Here is a 13,782-nt window from a genome sequence, read left to right as displayed (position 1 = left end):
TATTTCAAAAGAGCTTATAAGAAATTATAAACAAGAAAAATTGAGTCATGTTTTGCTATGATAGCAATAATTTTGCCAATAGTTCTGTCTGTCAACTTGTTTGGTAGAAGGGATATTGTTTAATGAAATTTAATGTGACAACTATAATAAATCCCAGGGTTGCTCCCTGCCCATTCATTGCTATTAAAGAAAGGAGAAAAATTTACTTGTGCTTTAAAAGAGAAAAGCATTTGTAAGACCTAGATCTCAGATCTGTGTCTACCATTATCTTATGATATGAAAACTGTAGGTCATTGTGGAAGAGATAGTAAAGGAAAAAGTTAAACATATAGGCATCAAGAGACACTGAAACATAGAAAGAAATATGCCCTACAGAATATCATAAGTATTGAAAAGTTTAGACCATTGTTTAGATATATTTTCTGTTTTCAATTCATTGAATAGTCAAACATACATAGCACAAAATATTTTGTCAATAAATCTTAACTTAATGAATGAAGCTCTGCCTGTATAATATATGTGCCTGTGGGCCTTTTTCAGTCTCTACAATCAAGTTGCTCATCTTTCCTAGGACAAAAACCAGGATATTCCTTCTCTTAATTAATTTGTGGATCCACTGAAGAAAGAGTAGAAGATCTAAATTTTGACTTAAAACTAAATTCCAGAATACTACTTTCTACACACATTAGCTACAAATAGAAAACACATTTCAAGATCTGGAAGGCAACTTGATGAGCTACACTTAAATCTTGGCTTGCTTTGGCCATTGATTTGTAAAACACAATGGTTACAGTGCACAAACCCTGATATCTCCTCCATAAATGTAAATTAGAAGCTAAATTCAATGATATACACCTATAAGTGTTCCCATGGTATAGTTTGTTATTGTAATATAATGGCTGTTTATGTTAAAATGATTATGCTAAGATTCCTGCAGGTTAAGCTTAATATTTCTGATTTCTGAATACTTAGTTCAATATATCACACAATAGCATTTCGCCTTTGTTTATTGTTTTATGCTTATGTGTGTATGTGTGTGCAAGTTGGATAACACATTCTATTTTGGAGAAAAAAATAATCAGAATCCAATAGGTTTCCTAATAGGCTTTCTCATCCAAGAAATTAACATTCTGCTTATAAAAGTCACTAAAAAATTTACAATTGCAGGAGATCTTTTAAGAGGTCAATCATCAGACTTTCAGGTGTTTTAAACATTTCTGTGAATCTAGGAAAAAAGGGCAACAGTATGCCCCACTTTCAATAATGGATAGAATATTCAGATGGAAAATATATAATGAAACATGATTAAACAACACTATAGACCATGTGGACCTAAAAGACATATACAGAACATCCTATCTAGAAGTAGCAGAGTACATATTATTCTTAAGTGAATACAGAACATTCTTAAGGATAGATCACATGTTAGGTATTAAAACAAACCTTAAGAATTTCATAATATTTAATTCATCCCAGATGTCTTTTCTGAGCAATATGGTATGAGACTAGAAATTAATAGTAAAAGAAAACTGGAAAATTCACAAATGTGTAGAAATCAAACAACACAGAGTTATGACCTTTGCACATCTGACCATGGATGCATGGGACTCTTGTGCTTAAGAAGCAGCCTGCAGCTTGCTGGGCTGCAAATCCACCCTCCAGGCCCCAGCCCCCTCCTGCCTGCCCAGCCCTGACCCCAGTATCCAGGTCTGATCAGCCCTCCATCTACATGGATCCCATTGCTAGCTCAGAGTCCCTTCTCAGAGGTTTTGCTTCTGGCTGTATCCCAGTCGCGACTTGGAAGCTCTCACACTGGGGTGCAACAGGCTCTGTCTTGTAAGCCCTTGGGTGAACACTTTGGCAGGTCCTGTGTGGAGTGTGGAGAGCTGTGACCTCAGCACATCTGACCTGTCATCTGTGGGACTCTTGAGTCTAAGAAGCAGCCTGCAGCTTTCTCAGCCTTGATCCCATCCTCCATGTCCTAGCCACCTCCAACCTGTCTGGCCTTGAACCCGTCCTTTAGGTTGGGTTGGCCTACCATCTACATGGCCAGTGTTTCTGGCTCAGAGACCCTGTTCAGGAGGCTTTGCTTCTGGCTCCACCCCAGTCCCAGCTTGGAGGCTTTCATGAAGAAAGTGCAGTAGACCCCAAGCCGAGAGGGTTGGGGAGGTCATTCTGGCAGGCTATGAGAAGACCATTGAGAGCCCCACGGTCCCTAGGCTGCCGGAGCACCAACAACAGTCCGCCTGACTTGGCATTAGAGGGACCCTGGTACCTGTGGAGCATCCAGCTACCTGCTTGCCCTCACTCCACCCTCTGGGCCAATTGCCTCCTTTCTCCTTGGTCCTGACCCCACCCTCCAGGTCAGATTAGCCCACCATCTGTACAGCCATGCTTTTGTCTCAGAAGCCTTGTTCAGAGGTTCTGTTTGTGGCCCCTTCCTAGTCCCAGCTCAGAGGCTCTCACATTGGAGCCTGAGGCTCTGCCCTTGTGCCTCCAGAAATAGTGCCAGACCCAAGACATCAACCCCAGGTCTCCAGCCCTGCACATGGACCCCAAGACCACACCCCAGAGCTTCCGCCACCAAACCAGGGCTGGAAGATCTGCTACAACATCCAATACCCTTCCAGGGAGCCCCTGGCCTCAAGCTGCCAGCACTTTGTGAACTGCTTTGAGCAATCGCCTGCCTGCAACCCAAGATCGCATGAAAACCTTATCAAGCTGCTGTGGTTACCACTGTGTGGAGTCCCTAAGTAGAGCAACCCCCACATCAGCCTCAGCAAAGAAAGTTTTGTCCCGTTCCCAACTTGAACATACTACAGCTATCTGGAGTGTTCCCAGCAAGGACCAGAAGTCCTGCAAACCTAATAACCCAGAACTCAAAAAAGAGGGTTCAGATGAGAAGAAACCAGCAAAAGAACCTGGCAACATGAAAAATCAAAACAGATCATACCCCCAAGGGATCACAATGTAGCTACAGCAGTGAACTCCAACAACGAGGACATTTTTGAAATGACAGAAATGGAATTCAGAATATGCATGGAAAATAAGATGAACGGAATTGAAAAGAAAGTTGAAAACCAACAAAAAGAAGCCCCCAAAATATTTCAGGAGATTAATTAAAAAGTCAATAAGAGCTTGACAAAATTAGGAAGGATATAATAGAACTTAAGGAAATGAAAGAATCTTTCAGGAATTTTCAAAAGACAACAGAAAATTTCAGCAACAGATGAACCCAAGGAGAAGAAAGAATCTCAGATCTTGAAGACAATGATCTTGAGCAACCCCAATAATTTATTTAAAGAGGCAGAGAAGAAAACAACAAGGGCAGAGCAATCACTTAGAGAGATATGAGACTATATGAAGTGAACAAACATATGAATTATACATATCCCTGAGAGAGAAGAAGAAAATGTTAAAAGCATTGAAAATCTATTCAAGGAAATGATTGTGGAAAACTCCCCTGGTATTGCCAGAGATCCAGACACCCAGACACAAGATAGTTATCAAACTCCAGGAAGATTCAGAGCAAATAGAACATCTCCAAGACACATAATATTAAACTTGGCAAAGTCAAAGTGAAAGAGAAAATTCTACAAGCAGCTAGATGGAAGAAACAACTGACCTATTATACAAGAGAAAACCCATCAGGATAACAGCAGATTTCTCAACAGAAAACTTATGAGCCAGAATGGAGTGGACCCCCATCTTAAATCTTCTTAAAGAAAACAACTGCCGGCCTAGAATTTTGTATCCTGCGAAAATAAGTTTCATATTTGATGGAGAAATTAAGTCTTTTCCAAAGAAACAAACACTGAGGGAATTTGGCAAGTCCAGACCTGCCCTGAAGTAAGTAATCAGACTTGCACCATACATGGATCAGCACAACAGATGCCCACCAGCATAAAAACCCCCCAAAGCTAAAGGTCAGAGCCCAGTGACTACAATGGTTCAAGAGGTAAAACAAAGCAATAAAGTTCTACTCAACAGGAAGAATAGAAATCTACCTGACTTTTCAATTCTTTCAATAAATGTGAATGACTTGAATTCTCTACTCAAGAGATATAGGCTACCTGAATGGATAAAAAAAAAATACAAGCCAAGTATCTGCTGTCTCTAGGAAACACATCTAACCCACAAGGACCCATTCAGAATCAAGGTGAAGGGATGCAATATTCCATGAAAACAGAAACCTAAAGAAAGTTGGTGTAGCTGTTCTCATATCAAATAAAGAGACTTCAAATCAACAAAAGTAAAGAAAGTCAGAGATGGTCATTTTATGATGATAAAGGGAACAATTCAGCAAGAAGACATAACAGTTCAAAATATTTATGCACTTAACACAGGTGCACCCAGATTCATAAAACAATTTTACTTGATCTAAACAATATGATAAGCAGCAGCATTGTAATAGCAAGAGACTTCAACACCCTTCTGAAAGAACAGGACAGATTCTCCAAACAGAAAATAAACAAAGAAACAGTGAACATAAACAGAACTCTAGAACAAATGGGCCTAATAGCCATTTACAGGATATTCTACCCCAAATGACTGAATATACATCCTTCTCATCAGCTGATGAAACATTCTCTAAGATTGATTACATCCTATGCCACTAATCATGTCTCAATGTATTTTAAAAAATAGAAATTATACCATACATTTTCTCAGACTACAGTGGAATAAAATTAGAAATCAAACCAACAGCAACACTCATCACTACACAAAGTCATGTAAACTAAACAACCTACTGCTAAATGATAGTTGAATCAAGGAGGAAATTAAAGTGGAAAGCAAAAGATTCTTTGAACTACATGATAAAGGGGACACAAGTTACCAAAATCTGTGGGACACAACTAAAGCAGTCAAGAGAGAAAAATTTATAGCCATAAGTTCCTATATCCAAAAGACAGAAAGATCACAAATCAACAATCTTTTGAATTGTCCCAAAGAACTGAAAAAGGATGATCAAACCAATCCCAAACCCAGCATAAGAAAAGAAATAACCCAAATCAAAGAAGAACTAAATGAAATTGATAATAAAAGATTATATAGAAGATTAATGAAACAAAAAGCTGGTTCTTTGAAAAGATAAATGAAATTGTCAGGCCTCTGGCTAGGTTAAACAAAAGCAGAAAGAGAGGACCCTAATAAGCTCAATCAGGAATGAAAAAGGAGAAATTAAAACTGATACCACAGAAATACAAAGTATCATCTATGAATATTATAAAAATTTCTTCAGACATAAACTTGAAAACGTGGAGGAAATGTACAAATTCTTAGAAATACACAGTCTCCCTAGTTTCAAACAGGAAGATATAGAATTCCTGAACAGATCAATACCAAGCACGCAAATTGAAGCAGTGATAAAAAATTTTCCAACTAATATATCCCAGACCAGATTCACACATGAATTTTACCAAATCTACAAAAAAGAATTGGTAACTATCCTGCAGAAAGTATTCCACAACATCAGGAAGGAAGGAATCTTTCTTTCCTAATGCATTTTATTAAGCCAACATCAACTTGATATCAAATCCAGGAGAAGGCTCAACAAAGAAAGAACTACAGACCACTATCTCATATGAATACATATGTAAAAATTCTCAATAATTCCTAGTAAACTGAATTCATTTTCTCATAAAAAAAATAATAATCCATCATGACCAATTGGACTTCATGCCAGAAATGCAGGGATGGTTCAACGCATACAAATCTATAAATGTAATCCACGACATAAACAGAAGGAAAAACAAAAACCATATGAACCTCTCAATACATGTAGAAAAAACATTGGACAAAATTCAGGACCCTTTTATGATAACAGTGATTAACAAAATAGGCATAGACAGGACTTACCTCAAAATGATGAAAGCCATACACTATAAACCAACAGCCAACAGGATGCTGAATGGGGAAAAATTGAAAGCATTACTGCTTAGAACTGGAACCAGACAATGTCTCCTTCTATTACCCCTTCTATTTAACATCTCCTGGAAGTCCTTGCCAAAGTAATCAAAGAAGAGAAGGAAATCAAGGATATCCAAATGAGACAAAATAGGTCAAACTGTCACTCTTTGCTGAAGATATGATCTTATATCTAGAAACCCCCCAAAATTCTGCCAAGAGACTACTGGAATTGATGAATAAATTCAGCAAAGTCTCAGGTTATGACATCAATGTACACAAATCAGTAGCATTCATATACACCAATAACAGTGAAGCTGAAAACCAAATCAAAGACTCAATAGCTTTCACAATAGCAACAAAGGAAATAAAATATCGAGGAATATATTTATCTAAGAAGGTGAAAGACCTCCACAGGGAGAACTATGAAACTGTGAGGAAGGAAATAACAGAGGACGTAAACAGATGGAAAAACATACCATGCTCATGGATCAGCAGAATTAACGTTGTTAAAATATCTATAGTACCCAAAGTGATTTACAAATTCAAGGCAATCACTTTTAAAATACGAATGTCATTTTTAATAGATCTATACAAAATAATTCTATGCCTCGTATGGAACCAGAGAAGACTCCGTATAGCAAAAGAAAACTTAAGCAAAAAGAACAAATTGGGAGACATCAATTTACTCAACTTCAAGATATAGTATAAGGCTACAGTAACCGAAACAACATGATACTGGCACAAGAAAAGAGACATAGACCAATGGAACAGGACTGAGAACTCAGATATAAAACCATCCTTATATAACCATCTGATCTTTGACAACGCAGACAAAAACATACACTGGGGAAAAGAATCCCTATTTTGTAAACGGTACTGGGAAAATTGGACAGCCCCATGTAGAAGACTGAAACAGGATTGGCACCTCTCACCACTCACAAAAATCAACTCACGATTGATAATAGACTTAAACCTGAGGTACAAAACCCTAAGATTTCCAGAGGAAAATAGTTGTAAAACCTCTATAGACATTGGCCTAGGCAAAGAATTTATGAAGAAGTCCCTAAAAGCAATCACATCAACAACAAAAATAAATAAATGGGATCTGATCAAATTAAAAAGCTTCTGCACAGCCATGGAGACAATCATTGCAGTTAATAGACAACTTACAGAATGAGAGAAAATACTTGCATAATATATATCTGATAAAGGGGTCATAACTTGAATCTATAAAGAACTCAAGTAAATTAGCAAGAAAAAAATAAAACAACCCCATTGAAACATGGGCAAAAGACATGAACAGAAAGTTTTCAAAAGATGATAGACTAGCCAACAAACATGAAAAAATTCTTAACATCTCTAATCATCAAGGAAATGTAAATCAGAACCACAATGGGATAATACCTTTCTCCACTGAAAATGGCTTTTATCAAATATTCCAAAACAACAAATGCTGGCATGGATTTGGAGAGATAGGAACACTCATACAGTCCTGGTGGGATTGCAAACTTGTACAACCTCTGTGGAAAGTAATATGGAGATACCTCAAAGAACTAAAAATAGAACTACCATTTGATCCATCAATCTGGGTACTGGGTATTTACCCAAAGGGGAAAAAAAAACATTCTATAAAAAGGACACCTGCACTTGAATGTTTATAACAGCACGATTCAAGTTACAGAGATGTGGATACAACACAAGTTCCCATCAATACATGAGTGGCTTAATAAAATATGGTATATGTGTGCCATGGAGTAGTACTCAGCCATAAAAAAAATAACTTGTGTACCAATATCTCTTGTATTAACCTAAGTGGATCTGGAGACCATTCTTGTAAGTGAAGTATCACAAAAATGGAAAAACAAACACCATGTGTACTCACCATTAAACTGGAACTAATATATCAATACTTATGTGCACATATGGATGTAACATTCATCAGAAATCAAAGAGTTGGGAGGAGGAGGAGGAGGTGGGTAAATTCACACCTAATGGGTATAATGCACACTATCTGGGTGATGGGCACACTTATATCTTTGACTCAAATGGTACAAAAGTAATTTATGTAACAAAAACATTTGTACTCCCATAATATTCTGAAATATAAAAAATGAAAAAAACCCAATATCCTCTTGTTTCCTGCCCAAGTTCTGAGCCATCTGATGAATAGTGCAAAAGAATAAGGCAAATGATAGATCAAAGAAACAATATTACTGATAATGTTAATATTGGGAAATGCAGCTATATCATTTACAAAATAAGATTCTTGATCCTGAATTCCACCATTAAGGAGACTAACCCATCCACTCACAGATGGCATAAGAAAATTATGGCTTCTTTCTTGATTTGTATAGATGAGTCAAGATTGACCATAAAATGAAGTAGTATAATGGACAGTGGAAACTAGGAAGGGGGAAGGGGGGATAGGGGTGAGAAATAAAAAATTACTTATTGCATACAATGTACAATATTCTGGAGATGGGTACACCAAAAGCCCTGACTTCAGCATTATGCATTGCATCCATGTAGCAATAAACACTTATAATCCCTAATTCTATTGAAATAACAATAAGTAAACAAAAAAAACAAACAAAAAAAGGTTTTATATATATATGTATATATATATAAAGCAGGAATATTTTTCAGTTACTAAAAAGAAAATTCGGTCATATGCTACAATATTGATGAACCTTGAGGATATTATGTTAAATAAGTCAGTCACAGAAGGAAAAATAGTGTATCATTCGACTTATGGGATACATCTAAAGTAATCTAACTCATAGAAGCAGAGAGTAACATGGTTTTTACCAGGGGCTGGAGAAAGGGAGGATGGGGAGTTGCTGTTTAATGGGTATAATTTCAGTCACTTAAGATGAAAATGTCCTAGAGATCAGCTCTACAGCATTAGACTCACAGTTAATAATACATTACACTTAAACATTTTTTAAGAGAGTGGAACTCATGTGTTTTTTATCACAATTTAAAAAAAAAAAACACAAAGAACTTGGGCTCTGGAACTTGCCAGATCTAGGTTAGAGTTTCCAGCTTTCTCAGTTTACTTAATTCCTTTAAAAAGTAATAGAATTTAACATTTATACACTACAGCATTTAGTGTATGCAAGACACTTTTAAATGTTAAATAGATAGATGATAAATGATCAATAGATGCTACCCAGCTAGATAAATAGATATAAATACTCCTTCAATCCTCACAACAATCCATTGTACAAATGAGAAAACCAAAGCAGGAAGTGGTCAAGTAATTTGTCACACAGTGAATAAGACAGAATACGAATTCAAACCCAGGCAGCCTAACTTCACAGTTCTTGCTTTTAAGCAATACACTATATTTTCTTGAACTCTGTTTAGTTTTCTGAAAAGAGGTAGTGCATATAAAACACTGAGAAAGTGCTTTGTACATAGTGATTAATTAATAAAGGGTTGTATTATATTAATTATTGCAATAAAGTATGATAAAACATGGAACATCATGAACAGTACGTTCTATATAAGAAGACAAGAAAAAAAAAGGCTGGGTTCAGTGGCTCAAGCCCATAATACCAGCATTTTGGGAGGCCTACATAGGAGGATTGCTTGAGTCCAGATGTTTGAGACCAGCCTGGGCAACATAGTGAGACCCCGTCTCTACAAAAAATAGAAAACTCAGCTGGGTGTAGTTGCTTACATCTGTGGTCCCCGCTATTCAGGAGGCTGGGATGGGAAGATTGCTTGAGCCCAGGCATTGGAGGCTGCAGTGAGCTATGATCAGCCACTGCACTCCAGCCTGGGCAACAGAGCGAGACCCTGAATCAAAAAAAAAAAAAAAGCAAGAAAGTTTGCAATAAATTTAACAAGCATTGCAATTAAAAAGCTGCATATATTTAAGTGTTGCAAAGTAAAGACTTCGGCTATCTAGCTAATTATCGGAACATAGTGTAGTAGTTCAAAGTATAGCCTCAGTTTCTTGATCTGGAAAATAGTAATAATAGAATACTTCTCTCATACAATGTGTAAGTATTAAATGAGTTCATACATGTAAAGTGTTTAAAACAGAGCCTAGCATATGTTAAGTGTTCAAATAACTTGTCTGAATTCTTATTTTAGATGAAGTATTTTAGCTCCTAAATTGATTTCAGACGTTTTAGATTTCCTTACAGAAAACATTTACTTTATTCCCTTTAAAACTTGTCTGTTACTCACAAAATTTGGAAATCTGATTGTAATAAAAAATAAATAATTCAGCCTTCTACAGGGCAAGATAATTACACACTTAAAATTTTTTTGAAACTCAAGAAATTCAGAAGACCCAAGTCATTAGACATATAAAAGTATTATGAGCCTTTTTAGCAGCAGGTAGTTGGGAAAGTATATCTTTGACTCAGGTAGGCCTGTACAATAGAATAGGAGGAGAAAGAAAAGCCCATAGTAAATTTAACAGGTCTCAAACTATTGATTGTGTAATAGAGCTTTTACATTTTTCACAGACCAAAGTCATTATTTAAGCAGCAATGAACCCTCAATATCCCATTGAATGATTTCTATCAGATATAAAGGAGCATAACTGAAGCAATCAGATATTAGAGATATGATTTGAAAGGAATCAACTTCAACTACTCCAGTGACAACTTTGCAGAAATATGCTATTAAAGATGGCCCTTATGGTTAAGAACCTTTAGTTTATGTTGCTTTTATGTATTTATTAGTGCAACTACCAGTTCTACAGTAGCTTTAATTTTTTTAGTAGCTTTAATTTTTAAGTGAATATATGTATTTTCATTAATTTAAGGAAAGAAGAAATTGTATAAACATTCTGTATAAAGAAATAATTTAATATATGATTTCCATACAAAGAAAAAAAATTGATAAGCAAACAAAGTTGCATGTTAAATCACAAATATAGTAGTTTTTTAAAATTTCACATTGGTAAAAGTAAGATGTGTTGTATATCAATGTAGTAACCTCTGAAAGTTTAGAAAATGGAATAAACCAGCCAGGACATTTCTGATGGGAATGCGGCAAATTAAAATAATTTTATTATAGTTAAAGTATTACAATATCTACTTGATGTGTGGTATAAGTTTACTTCCTGGCTTCTTTCATTATCAATATCTTGTTCTTGAGAAAAACGGTACATGGATGATTTTAATAATCTAGGTTATGTTGGCAGGCAGAGGTCATCTCCTTTTCATAGTCTATGGTATAGGAATATCAATGTGAACCATGAAAATAAAATTTTATAAACAGATTGTATAATTTCAAGGATGAAATAGAGAAAAGTTGAGAATGTGTAAAAGAAACATAAATCCATTTACAGTTTGGTGACTCCATAGGGAATAAATGTGCAGCTATAATACAGATTTTAGTAAACAATGCAAATCATGTTTTTACTTGGTCATAATTAATATTGACAGTTTGCTAGGGCATGGAGACCTGAGGGATGCTCAGAAAAATATCTTTATTATAAAATAAAACACCAGAAGGGCCTATCCAGTATTTGAAAGTCAAATACTGATTCTTAATTTAAATAACCTTAACAATTTATGATTTGATTTCTCTGTCCTTACACAATTTCTTTTTATTTTTCAAATATTAGAGAGGTATCTCCTAAATAGTATTTTAAATGCACAATTTCAAAGAAGTAATTGAGCTTTGAAAGGAAAATAAAACTGTAAATCACATCATTGTTAAATGAATTTCCTACTAGTCACATATTAACAGTGATTCCCACAGAATGTACAAGCATAAGAATTATTTGTGCTTTATGAGTAACATTTATTCTTAGCAAAAAGAACATTCTACAGAGATGCAAAACAGAAGACAGAACAAAACACTGAATAGGAAAATTTACTACTCGGATAATTTTTGTATCTCCTCCATTCTTCCTCTGCATACTTATAGATTATGTTCTATTGGTTTATTTTATCTATTGGATAGACATTCTAAGACATCATAAACTCTTATTTGTGAAACTAAAAAAAGAAGGAAATCGAAAGGAGAGAACAAGTTATGTACATAAGAGAAAACAGTTTTTCTCAACCAATAATTTTGTACACATTTAGATGGAAAAACATCTGTTTGCTTTCTGAAATACAAAATAATGTCATAGTTAAAAAACTGTTTGTATTATATGGTATCACTCCACAATGTCTGAGAAGTTTTAGGATTTGTAACAATATTGAATCCTCTATAGGAAGTAAAAACGAGAGTTACGAATGACAACTAATAACCCACATTTGGAAAATAAGACTAGAGTTTAAGGAGTACAAGGAAAGAGAGCTATATTTTTAGATTTCTCTTTTCTCCCTCTAACTCTTTTGAGGATTTCTCTTTAATACAGTAAGAGAAAACACATGTGGGAATGATAAAATAATCAGATAAAATAAGAAGGTATACATATTAATACTTCCCAAGAAAGGATCTTGGAAGCCCCAAAGAGTTCTGTGTATATTGCAAAGTGAACTATTATTGTATTTCTTTTTCTAATTTGGTCTTGAGATCTCTCTCACAGGAGTGGTTATAATCTCTAGCCTTGCCCTGATGGGGCTCCAAGGACTTGGCCGTGAACATTTACAATGTGCCTTTTATTAGTACTACTTTATCTTGGCAGAGAGTCTAATGTCTAAGTGTCCATCTTATGACCTGCTATCTCTTTCACAGAAAATTTGTTCATACTGGCAGAGGACTTTGTGACAGACACCCTTGTTGCTCCTACATAGCCTGCATCTAATTCATTCTTTCCGAGATAGCAACTCACTAGAAGAGCCTTGGTCAGGAAAGAAGTTAGGTTCAGTCGTGTCAGTCAGGTGAGGCATAAAGAAAACAACTCAACAAAATACAGGAATAAACCAAGTAGTTTATTACTTACAAATCTGAGAGAAGAAGGCAGAATGCTTCGCAGAGCCAACAGGAAGTGGGGAGCCAGCCATACTCAACCAGCAGGTGGGAAGCAAGAGAAAGAGACTGAGGAATGTATGAACCAAAGCCTTTATTGGGTCCCAGGACATTAATTAAGCAGGCTTCTTGAAGGAAGCTCTAGTTGGTGAATTTAGAGCAAGCAAACATGAGTTCCAAGTAGTCACACTGTCACCAAGAGGTGGTCACTGTGGCTTATGTTCATATCCATGGAGAGTGTGGGAGTCAGGGGGGTGAGCCAAGTAGGATGTATCTAGCTGTCCCATAGGGCAATGGTCACCAGGAGGTGGTTGTATACTGCAGATAACGAATCAACCACTCTGAAGAACTATTAATAGGAGGAGACAGACAACTGGAAACTGTGTCGAGGGTGACTAAGCCCTGATTCTGGTCTGAGAAACTCCATCTTATTTTCAAAATGGATGCTGAAACAACATAAAAGTGTAGAAAGTAATTACTGCTATAAAGGAAAACTGCACCTATGCCCAATCTTTGCTTTCAGTGAGGAGAAGGTTGTGTGTGGGAATAGGACATAAGGAATGAATAAGGAGTGATTTTGAAGAGAACATCAACAGAACTGGAGGATAAAAATTAGTTTCAGAGATTTAACCTTGAATGAGAGAATGTTGGGGCCATTAGTTGAAGCAATAAATTTGGGAAATGGGCCAATATTTTTTAATAGAGGTGGGGAGATGATGAACCTTACTTTAGGTATATTGAGTGGGGTAGCAATTGAATCTCCAAGTGATAATATTGCCAACATTTATAGATGTGAAAATAAAGTTGAAATTAGAGAGGGTGCAGTCAAGCATATGAGGTGTCAACACAGAAGTAATAGATAAAGCCACAATATATAATTATTTTATCTTCTCAAAATATGGAGATGAATAGACCCAAATGAATTATATACCAAATGCGCCTGTAAGGAAAGAGTTAAGAATTAATATTTTGTAATTGTAA

The sequence above is a fragment of the Propithecus coquereli genome, unplaced genomic scaffold, assembly GCF_000956105.1.
Source record: "Propithecus coquereli isolate 6110/MARCELLA unplaced genomic scaffold, Pcoq_1.0 Scaffold255, whole genome shotgun sequence".
NCBI classification, from domain to species: domain Eukaryota; kingdom Metazoa; phylum Chordata; class Mammalia; order Primates; family Indriidae; genus Propithecus; species Propithecus coquereli.
The sequence above is the reverse complement of the archived record's forward strand: the minus strand, read 5'-3'. Positions refer to the sequence as shown.